Below are 19,543 nucleotides of genomic sequence, written 5' to 3' on the forward strand. Positions count from 1 at the left end.
AATAAAGAGAATTGCCCAGTATTTAATCATACATGCTTATTCATTCACTTATTTGCATTTATTCTATGGTTTTCTTTCCATCCTTAATTTTGCATTTATAACCATCAATGTTATGTCTGGATAAGAATCAGGAGTCAGATTATGGGAAGCTGAAATATTCTGTGATCTAGTGGGTTAGTCTCTGTGAGGATTCACTGTCTAAGCATAGAATAACTCTTGAGCAAAATTCAGAGAAAATGTAAATAAAATATAAGGACTTGCACTCATACATGATAGATACAAGAAGAAAGGTAGAACAGCAAAGTTGAAGTGTGCCTTTTGCTAAAGTCAGCATGATACTGTTCATTTTTTCCATAGACTATTCTTCACCATCTCTGATTTCTTTGAATTTTTACCATATCATGGATTTTGTGTGTGTGTGTGTGTGTGTGTGTGTGTGTGTGTATGCACACACATAAATACCAAGTGCATTGCTATAAAGCATGCCTGGAAATGCATGGATTTAAACACCTTGGGCTCTCAATCTAAATATAATTAGAGAGAGCAAGTGGGATGATGAAGTTCGAACCATAGAGGCTAATTAACATGGACCTGTGATGAACAGGACACATCACCTGGAGCTTATAGCCTCAGGTGTCTGATCCTGGTGGAAGCAAGCCACTAACTTCTTTGAACTTTGAATGCGACTTTAAGTGGTAAGTTCAACCAGTGCAAATAACCTTCACCGGGAAATACAAATCCCATTCTTGGATTTCTGTTAGTGATTCACTATATAACTCTGGGTAAATCACTCAGCTAGATTTCTGTCCTATCTATCTCAGAGGGTTTTGACTTCTATTTGTCATTGCACACTCCCCACATCCACAAGTCACTCAGTACTGTCAGTTATCCTACGTTTTATATTCAGTGAGGGCAGGGCCTCCACATTGCATACAAAGTGGCAGTAATGGTAGGCAATTAAATTATAAAAAGGAGAAAAGTGAGGCAAGGATGCCTTAATTCACATTAAAGAAGTTTTCTGATATATAAGCCAATAGAAAAAGTATTAATTTTAACCACAGAAATATTTCCTAACACACGCATAGAGCTTAGTTGGGAATGATGTCCTTTGAAATACATCAAAAAATCACTTTGCTCATTCATTCATTCAACATATAATTTAGTGTTTTCTATGTGTTATTACCCTGCTTGCTATTGGCAATATTTCACTGAATGGAACAAGGATTTCTGACCTCAGATTTCTTTTTTTTTTTTAAGATTTAAAAAAAAATTATTCATGAGAGACACAGAGTGAGAGGCAGAGACAAAGGCAGAGGGAGAATCAGGATCTCTGTGGGAAGCCCAATGCAGGACTCGATCCCAGGACCCCAGGATCACAGCCTGAGCCAAAGGCAGACACTCATCCACTGGGCTACCCAGGTGCCCTGGCCTCAGATTTCTTATGTTGAAGAGGAAGGAGACAGAAAATAAACAATAAACATATAAGCAATAAGAAAAATACTTAGTTTGTTCATAGGTTATAAGTGCTATGGAAAAAGAAGAGAGAAAGAAAACAGTAGAGTAGGGCAAGGGGAATCAAGAATGCCCAGGTTTAAGGAGAGAAGCTAGACTGTTATATTAAATATTGAGGTTAGGGTAGCATCAATGAGAAGATGACATTAAAAGAAAGAGAATTAGTGACGTATAAATATGGAGGGAAAGTATTCTAATGGAAGAACACAGCTAGAATGAACTCCTTAAGGTGAGAGTAGGTTCATCATGAGTAAGGAAAAGTAAGGAGATCTCATAGCTGTACTGAAGGGAAAACATTGGGAGAGGAATTAAAAGATAACTAGATTCAGGTACAGGGGTAGGGGCCAATCAGTATTTTTAAAGAATTTTGGCTTTCAGACTGATTAAAATGAAGCCATTAAACTTTTTTGAATAGAGGAATTATATGATTTGCTTCAAATAGTTAAAAGCATTTCTCAGGATATTGTGTTAAGAATAGACTGTCAGAAGACAATAGTGGAAACCAATCAGGAAGACATCACAGTAATTCAAGTGACAGATGATAGTAGCTCACACCAGGATGGTAGCAGTGGGGATAAAAAGAAGTGATGAGATTCTGGATATATATCAGAATTTACTGATAGGATAGATGCAGGCATGAAAAAGAAAAGAGAAAAGTTTAGGATATATATGAACCAACTACACATATCCCTATATATAGTTGGTTGCAGGTGGAGTATCTTGGTGTTTATTTTAGGGCATGTGTATTTCGAGATGTTCATTAGACATTTAAGTGGATAATTAAATAGACAAAGATAAAATTTTAATATTTGGGATAGAGAGCAGGGCTAGAGATAAAAATTTGTGAGCAGATGCCATAGGAGTTATATTTAAATCCAAGTGATTGGAATGAACTCACCAAAGACATGAATGGAGGCAATGAAGAGAAGACCAAGGGCAAGACCATGGGGTCTTCCAACATTAAGAGGTTGGAGAGAGAAAAAAAAGAACCCAACAAGCAAAACTGAGAAAGAGAAACCAGTAAAGAAGAATAAAAAGCAAGGGAGTGAGTGGTATGAAGTACAAACAGGGAAAATCTCTCAAGGAAGTGGGTGTGCTGTTGATAGTGGCCATTGGTTTGCCAATATGGAAATCAGTACTAAATATAATGAGAATAGTTTCAATGGGATGATGGAGGCAAAAACCCAACTTGAGTGAGAGAGAAGGGGAAGAGAGAATTAGAAACTAAAACAACAGATTACTTCCTTAGAGTTGTTTAATAAGTACAACCTAACATTAGATAAAGTGACAAGAAGATGGAACAAGAGATTTTCTTTAAGAATTTAGATATAACTGTATGTGTGAACACTGATTTCAATTACATAGGAGAAAGAGACAAATGTAAACGTAGGAGGAAAAGGGAAGAATGGTTGAAGTTATGCTGTTCAAGGAATTTCTGGACTGATGTCTTTAAATAGGCAAAAGGGAATGGGATTTATGCACAATTGGAGGGATTGGCTTCAAACAGAGAAAAGATTAAAACCCATTGCTTAGTCTTCTAAGCAATTTCTGTTCCATATTATACCCATGAACATTATGGAGTGGTTAAACATTCACTGAGAGAATATAAAGTGTCTCTTTAGATTAAGGGATATGATTTCTATTATGGTTGTGAAGATGGGGTTGGGAAAATCTTAGTAAGTCAGAAAGGAATAACTTGTTAACATATTAAGTTCACAGTCTCTAAAAAGCCCTTGCCAAAAATATGAATTTGAACATTAAAACAAACTCTATATCCTTTAAATTGTTTATATCTTAATATTAATGACTTATCTACAAGCTCACCAAATGGAAAAGGGTCTTGGAACTAATTTTTCATTTTATAAATCCATGGATTCCATTCCACTTTCAAGATTCCAACTAATTGAGATTGGGCTGTCTATTAAAGGGCCTTTAATAAAACTACTGACATCTAGAAAGAATAGCTTTTTAAGAGTGAGAAGCTATTCTTACATACGGGCCTCAGAATGAATGGTTTCATTGTATTAAGCTGTTCATTGAAGTTCATGTTGTGAAGAGATACTCTTCTGGCATTTAACTTTTTTTTCTTTAAATGTTTTGTTCTTGTATTCTGTTCTGTCTTTCTATTGTAATCCATTTATGAAAACATAGTCAATTTAATTTTCCTAAATTATGTAGAGCTTTGTTCATGTTACTGTCTGTCTGCTTAAAAGCTTTTAGTATCTTATCATTTTCTAGAGAATTAAATCCAAATTGCCTTGATACTGTGGTCTTGTTTTCATCCTCATTGTTACTTAGTCCAAGTTGCTATTATCACCTACAACAGCCTGAAAATCATTCCACTCTTATGCACACCATATACCACTGCATACTCATTTTTTGCATTTACCACTGTGTCGGCCATCTAGAGCTATACTGATGCTGCCTAACAACCACAAATCCTAGTGGCTTAAGACATTAAATAATTATTTAGTTCACAAATCTGTGGATGGATTGGATGATTTTGGGGGCTTAGCAGAATTCAATCACTAGTTACCAATAAGCGAAGCTGAGTTGCTGAACTTTGCTAGACTTTCTCTGGTATTTGGCTAGAGGTCAGGTTGTCTGGGTGGGCCTTAGCAAAGACAATTGGCAACTCAACTCTGCTTCATATTTCTTCATTCAACAGGCTAGCCGAAGCATGTTCTCATGGTGGAGCAAAAGGAAGTAGCAACATGCAAGTGCTTTTTGAAGCCTGTTTAAATCCAGTTTACCACTATCCTGTTGGGCAAAGTAAGTCACATGGCAAGCTCCGAGTCATCGTAGGAAGGCAGTAAAAGAAAGGCATGGATTTAGGAAAGTGTGATAGAGTGAGGTCATTAATGCAATCAATCTACTACAAAGACCTAAATTCTTCACATGGTCTCTGGCTCACAGACCCATCTCACACGTTCTCTCCTATTAGCTGTTTAGACGTCGCTTCCTCTGCCTCATCCATTTAGCTTAGTTAATTCTCATTTATCCTTTATCTCAGATCAAATATCCATTTGTACAAGAAAACTTCTTTGACCTTCCAGGCTATGTCAGAATTATTTGTTATGACCCCTCGTAGAACCATGTTCCTTTCATAGAGCACTTGATGTGGGTTGAATTAATAATGTGATTCTTCAATTAAGGTCCTACTATTACTTCTAAAAACAGGAGCTTTGCCATCTCTTGTACAATACCTAGTATCCAGCATTGTGCACGGAACATAAATGGTCAATAAGTATTTCTTGGATGACATTACTTAAGCTGTTTAAATTTTCCCGACTGTTGTTTCTTTTCTTTTATTTTTTCTCAAAAGATCATTCTCTAAGAGATGGGAAGGTTTCTTTCTTTTTTTCTTTTCTTTTCTTTTTTTTCTTTTCTTTTCTTTTCTTTTTTTCTTTTTTCTTTTTTTTCTCTTTCTTTCTTTCTTTCTTTCTTTCTTTCTTTCTTTCTTTCTTTCTTTCTTTCTTTCTTTCTTTCTCTCTTTCTGAAACTGTCATCTCATACCCCATGGAGCTAATACAATGACTATTTTTCTTTTTTGCCTATTCTCTCAGACTTTCAGTTAGACTTCATTTCTAAGTTCCTGGTCTCTCAGTGATTATTTCTTTATTAAATCACGCAACTGAAGGGTAAAGGAAGTAAGAAATTAGTTGTCATCCCTCAGGCTACACCCTCCCCCAATTCACTGTAGTCTTGAGAAGACAGTAATAGTGTGCATCACAACAAGACTTTGTCAAGTAGGGATGTGCTACCATGTATTGCCCAAAGAGGCATCTGCTGTGATTAGTAGAACATTGGATTTGAATTTGGAGATGTGAGTTAAATGAGCTGTGGGTACCAGCAGGAGTCATTCTACCTCTCTGAGCTTCAGTCTTATCCATGATATTTAGAGAGGACATAAAGTCAGATGAAGTCTCACAGCCTTTGTCGCTTTAAGAAAAATTTCCAAGCAGTGTTTGGTATACACAAATCACATTTCTTCTTTGTTCTTCCTTAAATGGTTGTATATTTCTCCAACTGAACCTATCTATATTGCTTCAGTGCCTGACTTCTGTGTTAGAGTATGATTTCTTTTTATCATAAGAACTCTGTTTCTTGGCAAAATTAGGTGCTGAATTTTTTTTTTTTAACCTCAGTGAAGACTTTCATCCAATTCTCATTTATGCCTGTACATTTTAGGGCACATATTTTCAGAGAACTCCCTTGTGTGGAGGCTGTTGCCTTAGGTATAAGTTAGACACATTGGAGACTCCAACTGGGAGCTGTTAACTCACATTCATTAGTCCTTCCTTGAGCATGATAAAGTTATACTGAATAGGTGGCTTGACATGCTAATTTGAGAAACAAATGCAAATCTAAAATGCAAAAACATAGAGAGCATTTTACATTTACAATCTTGCCTTTTAGAGTCACACATAGTGAAGAGGATGCCCTTAAAATCAAGTTTCATATTTAACATATACCAAAGTGATATGGAAAATGTTAATTTCAGATTGTGAGAGTTCCAATTATTGAAGCCATCCACCAATAACTACATTGAAGTAATGTCAAAGAATCCCAAGAGTGTTCCAGTGAAAAAATAGTTTATTATGGCAAAACTAATGGACCGTTTTCTTTAGCTGCTCCTGCTGGTACAGCTATGATGGGTAACATACACCTACTGAAATATCCTTCTCATATGTTAAACCACACATTTTCACCCCAGGGAAATAGAATGGGCCTCATCTTTGCTAAATATGTTTGGTTGCTTTGAGATATTTTCTCTCCTTTTCTGTTTTTTTCTATCACTCTTTTTATTTTAATAAAAATATTTTATAGCATTCATGCGCAAAACAATTCAATTGTGTCTTTTTTTATAAATAACTTTATGTTAGGAATTGATTTAAATGACTCTCCCATGACCTCCACCTTGTTATGATCCAGAGGTCATTACAATTTTGCCTTGAGGGTGTTAGGCTAATGAATCCCATGCTTACCCTGGTAAAGATGGCCCTGTTCTAGTGGTGTAAGCTGAATGTACATTATTTTCTAACTTGTTCCCCCTACCCAAAAGTGTTTGATGATGGTCAATCTTTGCTGCATGCATGGGAAGTTATGTTGGTTTGCAAAAGTTTAAAGTTTTACAGGTGTTCTCCATTAACTGCACTTTTATGTTAAGAAAATAATTTCTTCAGGAGACCATCATCGCCTTGATTAACTCAGTATAATAAAGAGTTAAGAAATCTAAAATCTCCTAGACCCTGAAAATAAAATCACAATGAGTATTATTTATCTAAACATATTGCACAATTCTTTGCAGATGTGTAGGAGGAAATGAATCACAATGGAAAGCCCTGCCATTTGTAATTCTACAGAGCATGAGTTGGAACACCATTCTCCGCTAAACCTATTCTGTTCCATTCTGTGTTTGCTTCATGGACTGTTCCAGATCCTTAAAAAGGAATAAATGAGCCTATTTCAACCTATGAAATTTTGGAGACTGGGTCCTTCTTGTAAAAGGAAAAATTACGAGCAGCCTGGGTGGCTCAGCGGTTTGGCACTGCCTTCGGCCCAAGGTGTGATCCTGGAGACCCGAGATGGAGTCCTGCATTGGGATCCCTGCATGGAGGCTGCTTCTCCTTCTGCCTGTATCTCTGCCTCTCTCTCTGTGTTTCTCATGAATAAATAAATAAAATCTTTAAAAAAAAGGAAAAATTACTTTTTAATCATCTATGTTGTCTTTTATGAAAGGAAGAATTGATCATTTCTCTTTCCAATTTACTTCACCTCTGACAGCTCTAATTCTGGCCCTTATCTCTGCAGGGTTAGCAGCTGATTAGACTAATATGACACATAAAAGCCATAAAACGTATTGCTGATTAATTTTTAACCCAGTATATAGTGGAGAACTTTGACAGTTGTTCTAGAGGTGTTAGAACTCAAATATTCTAGAACCCCATTCAAAATCAAGATTAATGAGTGTATTATTTATAATTCATTATCCTTAAGAATTTTATTTTGTGGAAGTTATTTCACTCTCAAATTCACCCAATATAGGATACTGGAGTCATTTGGCTTTGCAGTGTTGATTATGTATTTTTGCTGCAGTTCTTTAATAATTGCTTCTGGGTTCAATTCTACAATTTTTTTTTTTTTTTTTTTTACTTTTGGTGTGCTTCTTTGGCTTAATTCCCCATTCTGTCTCTATGGATCACAGTGTTTGACAGAATTGCAGAGGGGAGAAAGCCTTCCGTACCAGATTTTTCCACTTAAACTAAAGATTAAGTCAAATTCAAATTGAAAATTCCTTAATCAAAGTTGTCAGCTTATATGGGGTCACTGGGTTTAATGTGCATCTATATGAAATGTAAAGAACAAATTTAGGGTTCACTTACATATCTAGAAAACACTTTGGATCATAGAATATTTTCATTTCCTTTATGGAACCAAAAATAATACTGATGAAAAAGAAGGATAAGGAGGAGGGAGAGGAGAAGGAAGAAGAAAGTAAAAGGAGAAGGAAGGAGAAAAAGGGGGAGGAAGAAAAAAATATAAACTACTTATACTACCTTTTACTGAGTGCTACTTATAACTCCATTGCACTAAGTGTTTTAATTTAAGGTGGGATTTGAGACACTGTAGTCATTCAGACTTTATGGTAGGTCAGAGCGATGAAGTAGTTTATCCTAGATCATCCAGTCTTTCAGTTGTTTAAAGTAGAAATTCACACCAGACTCATCTGTCTTCAAGGTCTGTATCCTTAATCATTCTGTAATACTACTCATTTAGATGATTATGATGCTTTTATCTGAGGATAAATAACTCTGGAACTCAAGGAGCTTCTAAACTCATAACTTTATATAAGCCTGCAATGAATCCCGTCTAAGGGCTTCTCTGAATGTAGTGTCTTCCAGTTTAGAGGATTAAACTAAGTTGGTTGTAAAATATGACAAGTATATTTGGCCAGGCACTGTTGTGAAGGTTCTCCATGTTGACTAACTTTCAAATTGCTTTTTTTCAGATTCTCCTTAGTAAAATCAAAAGACTCAATCTTAGAATCCATCCTTATAACTTCTGTTTTTTTGCACTTTGAACCCCTAGTAGATCCATGCCTAAGTGGTCAAACCACTTTTGTAGTTTAGTCATCCAAGAGGACCATATGCCTTTGTAACTACGCTCTTCTGACATCCCTGGCTGGGGTAAAGATGATAGGGCTTTATCTGGTAATATTATGGTAGTAAATTATGCAACATCTCAAATCCTGACACAAATCTTATAAAAATGAATTTTTTGTCCACATTCCAATATCTTCCCCAAAGATTCAGTTCCTTCTACCCACCTAAACAAGCTACATCCAATAGATAACAGCTGAGTCGTTTTCAGAATAAATGAAAACTATGAGTCCTTTAATGCATTGTCACTTATTCTTCAACAGCAGTCCTATACCCTATCATTCCCTGGTGAACTCTAACCCTATTCAAATCTACAAGAGTTACCCCTAAAGTAAAGTACACCCATGCAATCCAGGAAGTATGCAAAATGATTCATGGAATAGTGAAAAAAAAATATATTAGGACCTCTCATTACATTTTTTTTTACCTCAACATTTAAAGCTTTTATTTGGGGGTATGTTTTATAAAATAATATGTAAATATAGTGGTACATTTATATTATCATATATAAATAAATATACAAATATTCGGAATTTGCACTCAAAAATGTTAGAGGACTCCTGGTCTATGATATGATTAGGCTAAAGGAATTCTATGTGGGAAGTATGTGACCATTGTTATGGTACTACAAATCGACATGCACCGATACACCAGTTATACAAAATTATATAAATCCTTATTTGTAAAGAGGGGGCCAAGACTCCTGATGCTACATGATAGTTTTCAATCAATAAGTCAAAACAGAACCGCTGAAGGTAAGGCATCATGGCTGTCTTTTGAGACAAGGGAAAAATGCAGAATGAGGTTTTCCTGCCCTAATAACAAGGGGAAAGCAAGGGAGTGGAAGAGGCATGTTACATATCACAATCATATTTCCCAGCAAGTGCTTCTGAGTGTTGCTAGTTATTCAAGAGGAAGGGAAAGGTTTATTGAACAGATTTTTTTTTTTAACTAGGAGACTTCTTGGAGTTTTTAGGAGGAGCTTATAATATGCATTGTGAATGCCTAGAGGCAGAAAATATTGTGAGAACTTCTTTGACCATGGTATCATACTTTTGAGAAGCATTCTATGAGATTGGCCGGCCATTAAATATACTTGGAAAATGTGGGCTAAGATAAACTGTTGTGTTCCCTGAAGTTATTTTTGCCCAGAATCCAAACCTTTGCCCTTTAAGTTAGTGTTCATCTCAGTTCAAGCTCATTCTATTTTCATGTAGGCCTTACCAATAGTCAGGACATTCTTTTTCTTTTCTCTTCTTATATTCAATAAATATGTATTACTTTCTATTTATTCAGTACTGTGGTAGGTATAGAAATTGTGAAGCTGCTGAGTTTTGTACTAATTGAATTCAATTAGAGAGATAAACATTATACATATACATTATACATATAATTACTTACAATTGTTATACATGGGAAGGTCTAAATAGGTGACACAGGAACACTGGGTAAATTTGATGAGTTAGGGAAACACATGAGGAAGTAGTGTTTCTGCTGAGACATGAAGGAAGAGCTGCAAATGGACATATGAAAAGCAAGAGAAATCCTGAAAGAAGCAAGCATGCGAATGTTCTGAGGGAGAGATTCAGTTACAGTCACCATTAGATAGAAGGCCAGTGTGACTGGGATAGAGTAAGTGAGGGAGAGCCCCAGATGGAATGAGGTGCAAATCCACTAGAAATACAGGGCCTTGAAATCTCCATCAAGGCTTTGGGGTTTTAATTAAAAGCAATCGGAAATTATGAAAAGGTTTTAAGTAGGCAGTTACAAGACCAGAGTTCCTTTTGAAATGATCACTCTGGATATTATATGGATAACAAATTGGAAGGAGACACACACACACACACACAAAAAGGCATTTCTATGTCCATCTAGATAAACTCCTCACAGAAGTGCTCCAGCATCTATGACAGTGCTTGGTACATGGTACAAGCCCCATAAATAATGGCTGAATAAAGGAATTAAGGTATTCAGCCAATTAAGATACTATTTGAGTAATTGAGGTAAGAGGCATTAGTATGTTGGACTGGAAATAAGTTGTCACTGTAGCGAGCCCCAGACATATGATAGAAGTGCTTGGTTGGGGGAAGTAACAGGACTTTGTGCTATTGGATGGTGAAGAGCTACTGCTTGGAAGAAATTCCTTGCTGTTATGCTCAGCACGATTTTTCTGATTAGATGAGATCGGGCGTGTTCAGGGTGGTATGGCCATAGACAGGGTGATGGCCGTAGACAATTTTTCTGATTGATGATTGGCTTGATCTGCCACTACTTGCTGAAATATATGCATTTCATTGTGAGACAATCTTTTAGTGAAATATCAAGTATTAGTCAGGCATGGACAGTGTACATATTTTGGAGGTACAATTTCTAGTAGTTTGAATGCATCTCAAATGATAGGCAGCTGTTTATTTATCCTATAAACTTGAATAGCAGTGTTCAGTTACTGTTCGATTCATAATGCATTTCAACTTGGAATGTGTCAAAATTAAAACAAGCAACTGTAGACTCTAAGTATTTCACTTATTACTTCAAATCTACATTTTTTCAGATTTTTAATTTTCCCTTTGTTTTGCTTCTTTTTTTTTAAAAGTTTTAATTTATTTTCTTTAGAAATCTTCACAGTCTGTGTGGGGCCCATATTCATGACCCTGAGATCAAGAGTCGCAGATTCTTCTGAGTGAGCCAGCCAGGTACCCCTGTTTTTGTTTATCCCTTATTTTTCAACTTCATTGAGGTCTGATTGACAAAGAAAAATTGCATGTATTTTGGTTATATAGTGCGATTTCTTAAAAAATGTATAATCCCATGACTTAGTATATGCATACATCACGAAATAACTATGACAGAAAGTGACTCATATGCTATCATATGTATGGTTTGAATGTATTTTCTCCCATTCCATAAATTGCCTTTTCATTTCATTAATTGTTCCCTTTGAGATCAGAGCTTTTTAGTTTGATGTAGTTACACTTGTTTACTGTTTTGTTGTTGTTGTTGCTTGTGCTTTTGGTGTCATATCCTAAAAAATCATTGCTGAGACCAATGTCAAGGAGTTTTTTTTTACATACTTGGGCTTATTTTTGGGATCTATTCTGCTCCATTGGTCTTTGTATCTGTTTTTATGCCAATACTATATTGTTTTGATTACTGTAGTTTAATAACATGGCTTGAAATCATAACAGGAAGTGTTATGCCTCTAATTTTGTTCCTTTTTCTCAAGGCTGCTGTGGCTATTATGGGTATTTTTTGACTTCATATGAATTTTAGGATTTTTTTCTATTTCTGTGAAAATACCATTGGAATGTTTATAAGGATTTAACTGAATCTATAGATTTGGGTAATATGGACATTTAAACAATATTAATTCTTCTGAAGTATGAATATAGGATGTATCTTTCTATTTATTTTTGTCTTCTTCAATTTATTTTATCAGTGTCTTAGAATTTCAGTGCATAGATATTTAGCCTTCTTGGTTAAGTTTATCTTTAAGTATTTTATTGTTTTTGAATCTATTGTAAATGAGATTTTTTTTAAATTTCTTTTTGGATAGTTCATTGCTAGAGTATCAATCAATGCAATCAATGCATTCAATGCAATCTCCTCTCCCAATATTGATGTGTTGAAATCCTAAATTCCAGTAACTCCAAATGTGATCTTATTTGGATATAGAGTCTATAAAGAGATAATCACATTAAAATGAGGCCATTAAAGTGGACCCTTATTGAAGATGACTTGTGTCCTTATAAAAAGAGGAAATTTGGAGATAGACACATAAACAGGGAGAACACCATGTGAACATGAAGATGGCCAACTACATAATATGGAGAGAGGCCTGGAGCAGACCTTCCCTCATAGTCCTGAGAAGGAACCAACCCCCTCCCCCAACTCCACCCAACACCTTGATTGTGGACTTCTAGCCTCCAGAATTATGAGTCAATAAATTTCGAACAGTTTGCAGTGTTTTGTTGTGGCAGCCCTAACAAGCAGATGCAATGTTTATAATAGCAGCTATAAGTTAGGACCGTATTAAGTGTTATTTGTGTTTCTTACTCTAGTTGAACCTGTTAAATTTAACAGCACATGCTAGTTGCTACTGAGTACAGTGGCTGACTCTGTTTTGCTTACAAAGATATACAAATTATATTTTAAGATTTTAAAAATTTATTCACACGAGAGCAAGTGAGCAAGGGAGAACACAAGTAGTGGGGATAGTCAGGGGGAGAAGCAGATACCCCGCTGAGCAAGTAGCTCAACTTGGGTCTCAATCTCAGAACCCTGGGATCATGACCTGAGTTGAAGGCAGACGCTTAACTGACTGGGCCACCAAGACACCCTACAAATTGTATTTCAAATGATATTTTAAAGTTGGAAAAGTATGGAAAGTAGGAATAGCAATCACAGTTTAGCCAAAGCCTATCTCTGACTATTATTGTTAGAAATATTTTTAAAAAATATTTTTAACGAGTACTATTTTCTATTGAGAAGCCAGTTTGTGTGGTTGTTCAGAATAAATGTTATTGGCAAAGTCACTTGAACGTTAGTTTGAGATGATGCAAATGTTACATGCATTCTCAGCATTTTGCTTTTCTCAGACAGGTTTTCTCCCATTTAGCTATGAATACACCTGCTTCATCTTTTTAAAAAGATTTTATTTCTTTAAAGATTATATTTATGTATTTATCTTACAGAGAGAAAGATTGAGAGAGCAGAGGGAGGAACAGAGGGAGAGGGACAAGCATACTTCTCACTGAGCGTGGAGCCCAAGTATGGCTCAGTTTTCCCAACTCTGAGATCACTACCTGAGCCAGAAACCAAGAGTCAGATGCTCAATTGACTGAGCCACCAAGGCACTCCTTATCTTTTTTTAGAAAGAAATCATTCTCGTCACTGCAACTGAGCTATAACTTTCAAATGTATTTAAACATTTAATGGCTGAAATGACATAAATAACCATTTTATTTCTTCATATTTTTCATAATTAGAAGACTTTAAATAATATTAATATATAAGCATTTAAGGGTTACCTCAAATTGAATGCTTTTGAATTCCCCAAAATCTAACAAATGCATATCATATTTGTATTTATCCTCAATGCATTTTCTTAACCAGAAAGTCCAATATGTCAAAGAACTTTTTAGACTTTATAACTTAATTTTAAAGATAATTGTCAATGCAGATACTACAGAAAGTTAGATTCAAAGCTGTAATTCTTCCGTTTTTCAAATATTGACATATTGTTGTCATTTCATCATTTTCAGGAACTAGAATTCAGATAAATTCCATCACAGTGATAGATATCTATAAACTGCCTAGAATAACAATACACACATAGGATGGAAATTGCAAACAAAATTGAAAATGCAGCTCTTGTTTTTTTTTTTTTTTTGAGATTTTATTTATTTATTCATGAGAGACACAGAACGAGGCAGAGATACAGGCAGAGGGTGAAGCAGGCTCCATGGGGAGCCTGATGTGGGACTCGATCCCAGAACTCCAGGATCACACACTGAGCAGAAGGCAGACACTCAACTGCTGAGCCACCCAGGCATCCTGCAACTCTTGCTCTAATAGAGAACAAATATTTTACAGAATAAGTAATTTAAATCTGTATTAAAGTAAAAAAGGTGTGTGTGTGTGTTCATGTGCTAAAAAAAAGTAGCATGAGCTGAACACAAAAGCCATGATGAGTACATATTAAGTGAAGGTAGTAGACTTGTCCCATTAGAATGTAGATTTGATGTTGATGGGATTTGAGTTACACTAGAATAAATGTGCGGAAAGAGATTACTGCAGACCTCAAATGCTAGTAATGAAGTTGTACCTGAGGCTGATAAATAATAGGGGACTTATTACAGAGGACATAGAGTTCGACAGCCTGCCTTTCCATGCTGGCTGGATGATTTACTACTCATTGTACTCTATGCTCTTGCCTTGTTTGATTTTTTATAGCATGCATCACTCTACCGACATTGTTATAAGACCATTTGTTTAAATTGTTTTATTAAAATGTTTAAATTGTTTTAGTAAAATGTTTAAATTGCTAATGGTCTATCTCTCCAAGCAAAATGCCCTGCTTTTAGGACAGAATTTTGTTTTGCTCACTATTACTTACATGGTGTTTAGAATCATGCCTGGGATGTTATTAAAAACTCAGTAAAAATGTATTTTTTAAGATTTTGTTTATTTATTCATGAGAGACAGAATGAGAAAGAGAGGCAGAGACATAGGCAGAGGGAGAAGCAGGCTCCCCTCAGGGAGCCCAATGTGGGACCCAATCCCTGAACTCCAGGATCACACCCTGATCATGAAAGCAGAGCTTAACTGCTGAGCCATCTAGGTGTCCCGTAAAAATGTATTGATTGGATGAATGAATTAGTGATTTAAGCAATTGCCAAATTTAAATTTAATTTAAAATTTACTTTTTTATATGGATATGGTAGTGATATGATATTAATAACAACAACAAAAATAATAAAGCCTACTACATAGTAGTATTAGGAGGCTTACACATAGCTGCACCTAGCACAGTTTGCATATAATATGTGCTCAGGTAAATTTAGACATTGATTTTCTTATTAAATTCTTACATAGAAACCAACATTCTAACAGGAGTTCTATAGATTTCTTTTTAGGGTGTTAATTATTTGCAATCTGTCCAATAAAAAGTAAGAAACTTAGAAGTATAACAAGTACATGATCTTGGTCCTTAAGGAACAACAAAAAAAAAAATTGAAATTACACTCAAACAATGAAGACATTGCACGAATTGTGAGACCAAGCATATCCCAAGGCACTTGGAAAATTTCAAAAAATTAACCAAACAAAACAATGAGATCAAGAGCAAGAGATAGGGAAAGCTTCAGGAAAGGCTGTGAGAGAAGAGGGGATCCGAATTTGATACTAGAGAATAGATCTGATTTGAGTCCATGAAGAATAACATTCCATGGGAGAAGAACAAGGCAAATAAGCAGAGTTCAGTTGGAATGGTCAGTATAGCCATGTGACAAAGGCAAGAAAGGAGTTGATTGGGGGGAAAAAGAGGTGGGCATCTAGGAGAGGAATAAACTTGCCATATGCAGGAGAACAAATCCTTCAGTAAGCATAAAGGACACTCTCTTAGCCCATTCAGGTTCCTAAAACAGAGTACCAAAGACTGGATAGCCTATAAACAACAGAAGTTCATTTTCTCACAATTCTGGAGGCTGGGAAGTCCATGATAAAGGTGCCAGTAGATTCGGTGTCCGGTGAGAATATCTTCCTGGATCAAAGGTAAACATCTTCTCACTGTATCCTCATATGGTGGAGGAAATGAGGAAACTCTCTGGGTCTCTTTTATAATGGCATGACCCCCTTTCATGAGGACTCCATCCTCATGGTCTAATCACCTTCAAAGGCCCCACCTCCAAATGCCATCACAGTGGATATTATGTTTCAACAAATGAATTTTGGGGGACACAAACATTTAGTCTCTATCAAACACTGAAAGGCATGCAGAAGAGTTTAATTTTGATGTAACAAGAAAGAGATAGACACTGCTGAAATGCTGTTTGTGTTTGTGAAATAAAGTATCATAGAGTCATCCAGGAGGATTGGAATTAGGTAAAGAGCTGAGAATAAGGAAAGTTAGGTGGGAGACTATTTCTATGTCCTTTACCCCATCCTCTATTTTCCATTCTTTTATTTATTTATTTTTTAACCAGCATGATAACTTTAAGATATAGACATGATTATGAACTTGTCTGCTCAAAGTCTGATCATCTCCTCACCTTCACGGTCAAATCTAAACTGCTTAGTAAGTCATTCAAGTCCACAGTAAAGTAAGCTCAACATCTTGCCAGCCATGTCCTAACATTTCCTCCAAACATAAGTTGTATGAATCCTGATCCCACCTCACAGGCACACCAAGGCTCTTGTCATTTCTTTAAATAAGTTATGAATATTCACAACCTAGAATATAATTTGTCTCCTATGCCTCATATGACCTTCAACTCATCCTTCAAGACCTACTTCAAATGTTGGTTCCTTTTAAATCTTCTCTAATACTGTCCCATCTCCATGTCTCCCTGGGATCCTTTTTTTCTTCCTTCCTTAACAACTTAAACATCTTGTACTTGTAGCATTGAACTTATTTAAATTTTATGTTTATATTCCTACTTCTCATGTTAAATCATGAGTTTCTTGAAGGTCAAATAACTTTGTATCAGTACCTGCTATTGTAGTGGCATATTTTAAGGATTTAACAATGGTTGGTGCATGATACATAGAATTTCATGATCAAATGGAAGGCAAATATAGACAAGGCACTGGAGAAACTTATATTTTAAACATAAAAAAACAGCAATGCTGCTACATAGAGCAATAAGATCATTGATAAATGGAATTGGGTTAGGTAGATGGTGGGTTTAGTGTTCATGTGTTAAACTGTATATGTCAAAATGGTGTTTGAGAGAATATATTCTGGTAATTATTGGTATTACAAAGATGGCTTTTGAGCTGGGAGAGAGATACACATTGGGCAAGTGTATTTTTAAAGATAACTGAAAACAGACTAGGTGTGGACTCTACAGAATGAATAAAGAATGCAATGAACATTTGATTAGAACCTAGGCTTTGTGAGATGAGAGAGCAGTGAAGTCACTGACCAGGAGAGTAATCTGAGAGGTGAGATGAGAAGAAGGTGAGTGGCACAGAGGACATGGACCAGAACACATTCGAGAAGATAATGAACAACACTATCAAAGGCCTCTGAGACATCAAGGGAGCTGAAGCTGAGAAATAATCACAAGGAAGTAATTGCTAATTTGAGAGAAGGAGATTTAGGCAGTGTGATTGCGGCAGAAGATGTGGAATTCACATAACAAAGAAAGTTGTGCAGAAATTGCAATTTTCAAAAATGGGTTTCAGTCATGTCTACAACTTCAAAAACTGGCAAAAAATGTAGTTAAGTGGAGTCTCTGATCTGCAATATTTTGTTTTGTCTTGTTTTGTTTTGGTAGAATACTACTGCATTCTAAAGGCTAAACTTGTCACTTCTAGTTCAGTTACGGGAAAAATAAAACTAATTTGGAATTTGGGAACTCCCCAAATGAGATTTTTGTTTCTTCATCAGTCACTTCTGAAGAATTCAGGGTTAAGAATTCCTTTCATAACCCTTGTTTTTCTTATGGATAACTCTACCCTTCAACACATTTTCTTATGTCTAATCTCTGAAAAACTTAGACTTTGTAGGTGAGTTCTGCAAATGGGTTGAGAGCGACAATTTTCCAAAATGTGTACCAAGGAACACCACCAGTTCTATAGTTGTTAATAGGGATTAAATGCATAAAGTTATCTACTCAAATGTGTTTTTTGAAATGCAAGTTAAAAGAAACTCAAACAGCTTTCTTTTACTGCAGGACTCCTTAGGACCTCAACTATGTACATTGTATACATTGAAGAAGTATTTATAGTTGTGGTTGTTTTCCAAATGTTTTGGCCAGGAAACATTTTGTTATGAAACTCAGTTAGGACATACTGTCCTAGATGTATTTTATTTAGTATTCTCCAACTAGTTTTTCCTCAAACTAAATGTTGCATTGTATTTATATATTGTGTAATGTAATACCAAAAAAACCCATTCATAATAATAATAAGAAAAATGTATACTTAAATCAACTGCAAGTCCTCAACCCTTCCTTCCTTCCTTCCTTCCTTCCTTCCTTCCTTCCTTCCTTCCTTCCTTCCTTCCTCGATATGTTCCCTCTAATCAGGTGATTGTTTCAATGGACTTCTTAGTTTTATTTAAAATAAAGAGCTTGTACCAGTGAATTGGATTTCAATTAACAACCATATATGGAAAAAAAATATGAAAAAGCTCTTGGGAAACGTCCTCAACAGAATCTGTGGCACTGAAATACCTAAATCCTCATGTACAGTTTGCAAGTTCTAGAATTGTAGGATTCTAAATTTCTTTGAAAACGTATGAGGGTTTGAGGTGCTGGCATGCATCAAATTCTTTTGTAAAGCAAGGATATTGAATATGCTTTTAACTTGAACACTAAGCTTCGCTGTGATTGTCTCACAGCTCTTTAATCAGATCTTGACTGTAGTAGATCTCATCAAGTGGATTCATGAGGAGGGCATATGTCCTTAGCAAATGTGTAGGATAACTCTGCATTCTATCACCACCACCCACCTTCATTTATATTCTGGAAAAAGACAAACCCTACCAAATGTTTCTAATTTTTACTCTGGTTTAGTCCCATACAGATACTTCCCAGGAATGTTCTTATCTCATCCTCCATGACTTCTTTGTTGTTCTATTTTGTTCCTCTCCTTGTTACTGAAATTGTACAGTGAGGCCTTTTTACTCTAAGACTCTAGATATCCTTTCCCCTCAGCCCTCACCCCTTCTCTTGTTTCTGTGGCTGCTGTCACCTGGACTTGCTTACATTTCCTGTCTTTTGGAAGTACAGTTTTTACCTACTTCCAGTGCTTTTTCTGGGACATGATTGGCCTTTCTACATTTTTGAAGCCACTACAAAGAAACATTGGCATTATCTGTTTGAATTATTTGGATTGCTTTCATAAAGCCATTCCTTTTGCGAAACTTACCTTTCTAAATTCCAAGGTAAACTGAATACTTGGAATTCTGCATTCCTGTGGTCTGAAATTCTTGATATGCTAGTGCAGCCAAATGCTGGAATACTCGGGCAGGGACTTGAGTGCCTTCTCTGTGTTGTGATGGATAGTAACCATGCTCATGCTTCTCACCCTACAAAAGCCCTGTGCTCCTTCCCTGCTCCTACTGTCTCCCCCAGAAACAAAAAGAATGAACACCTCCTTCCATAAATGGACAGTTACTTCAGATAGCGTTACTTAGATTA

The 19,543-nt window shown here is 35.8% G+C and overlaps 1 long non-coding RNA gene across 9 annotated transcripts in view; it reads right to left on the reverse strand.

Annotated features, from left to right (window-relative positions):
• The window catches only part of LOC140637838 (uncharacterized), a 161,045-nt gene that overhangs the window by 25,146 nt on the left and 116,356 nt on the right, over window positions 1-19,543 (reverse strand). The gene's annotated exons all lie outside the window — the stretch shown is intronic.

This window comes from Canis lupus, chromosome 8, assembly GCF_048164855.1.
Source record: "Canis lupus baileyi chromosome 8, mCanLup2.hap1, whole genome shotgun sequence".
In the NCBI taxonomy this organism is placed as follows: domain Eukaryota; kingdom Metazoa; phylum Chordata; class Mammalia; order Carnivora; family Canidae; genus Canis; species Canis lupus.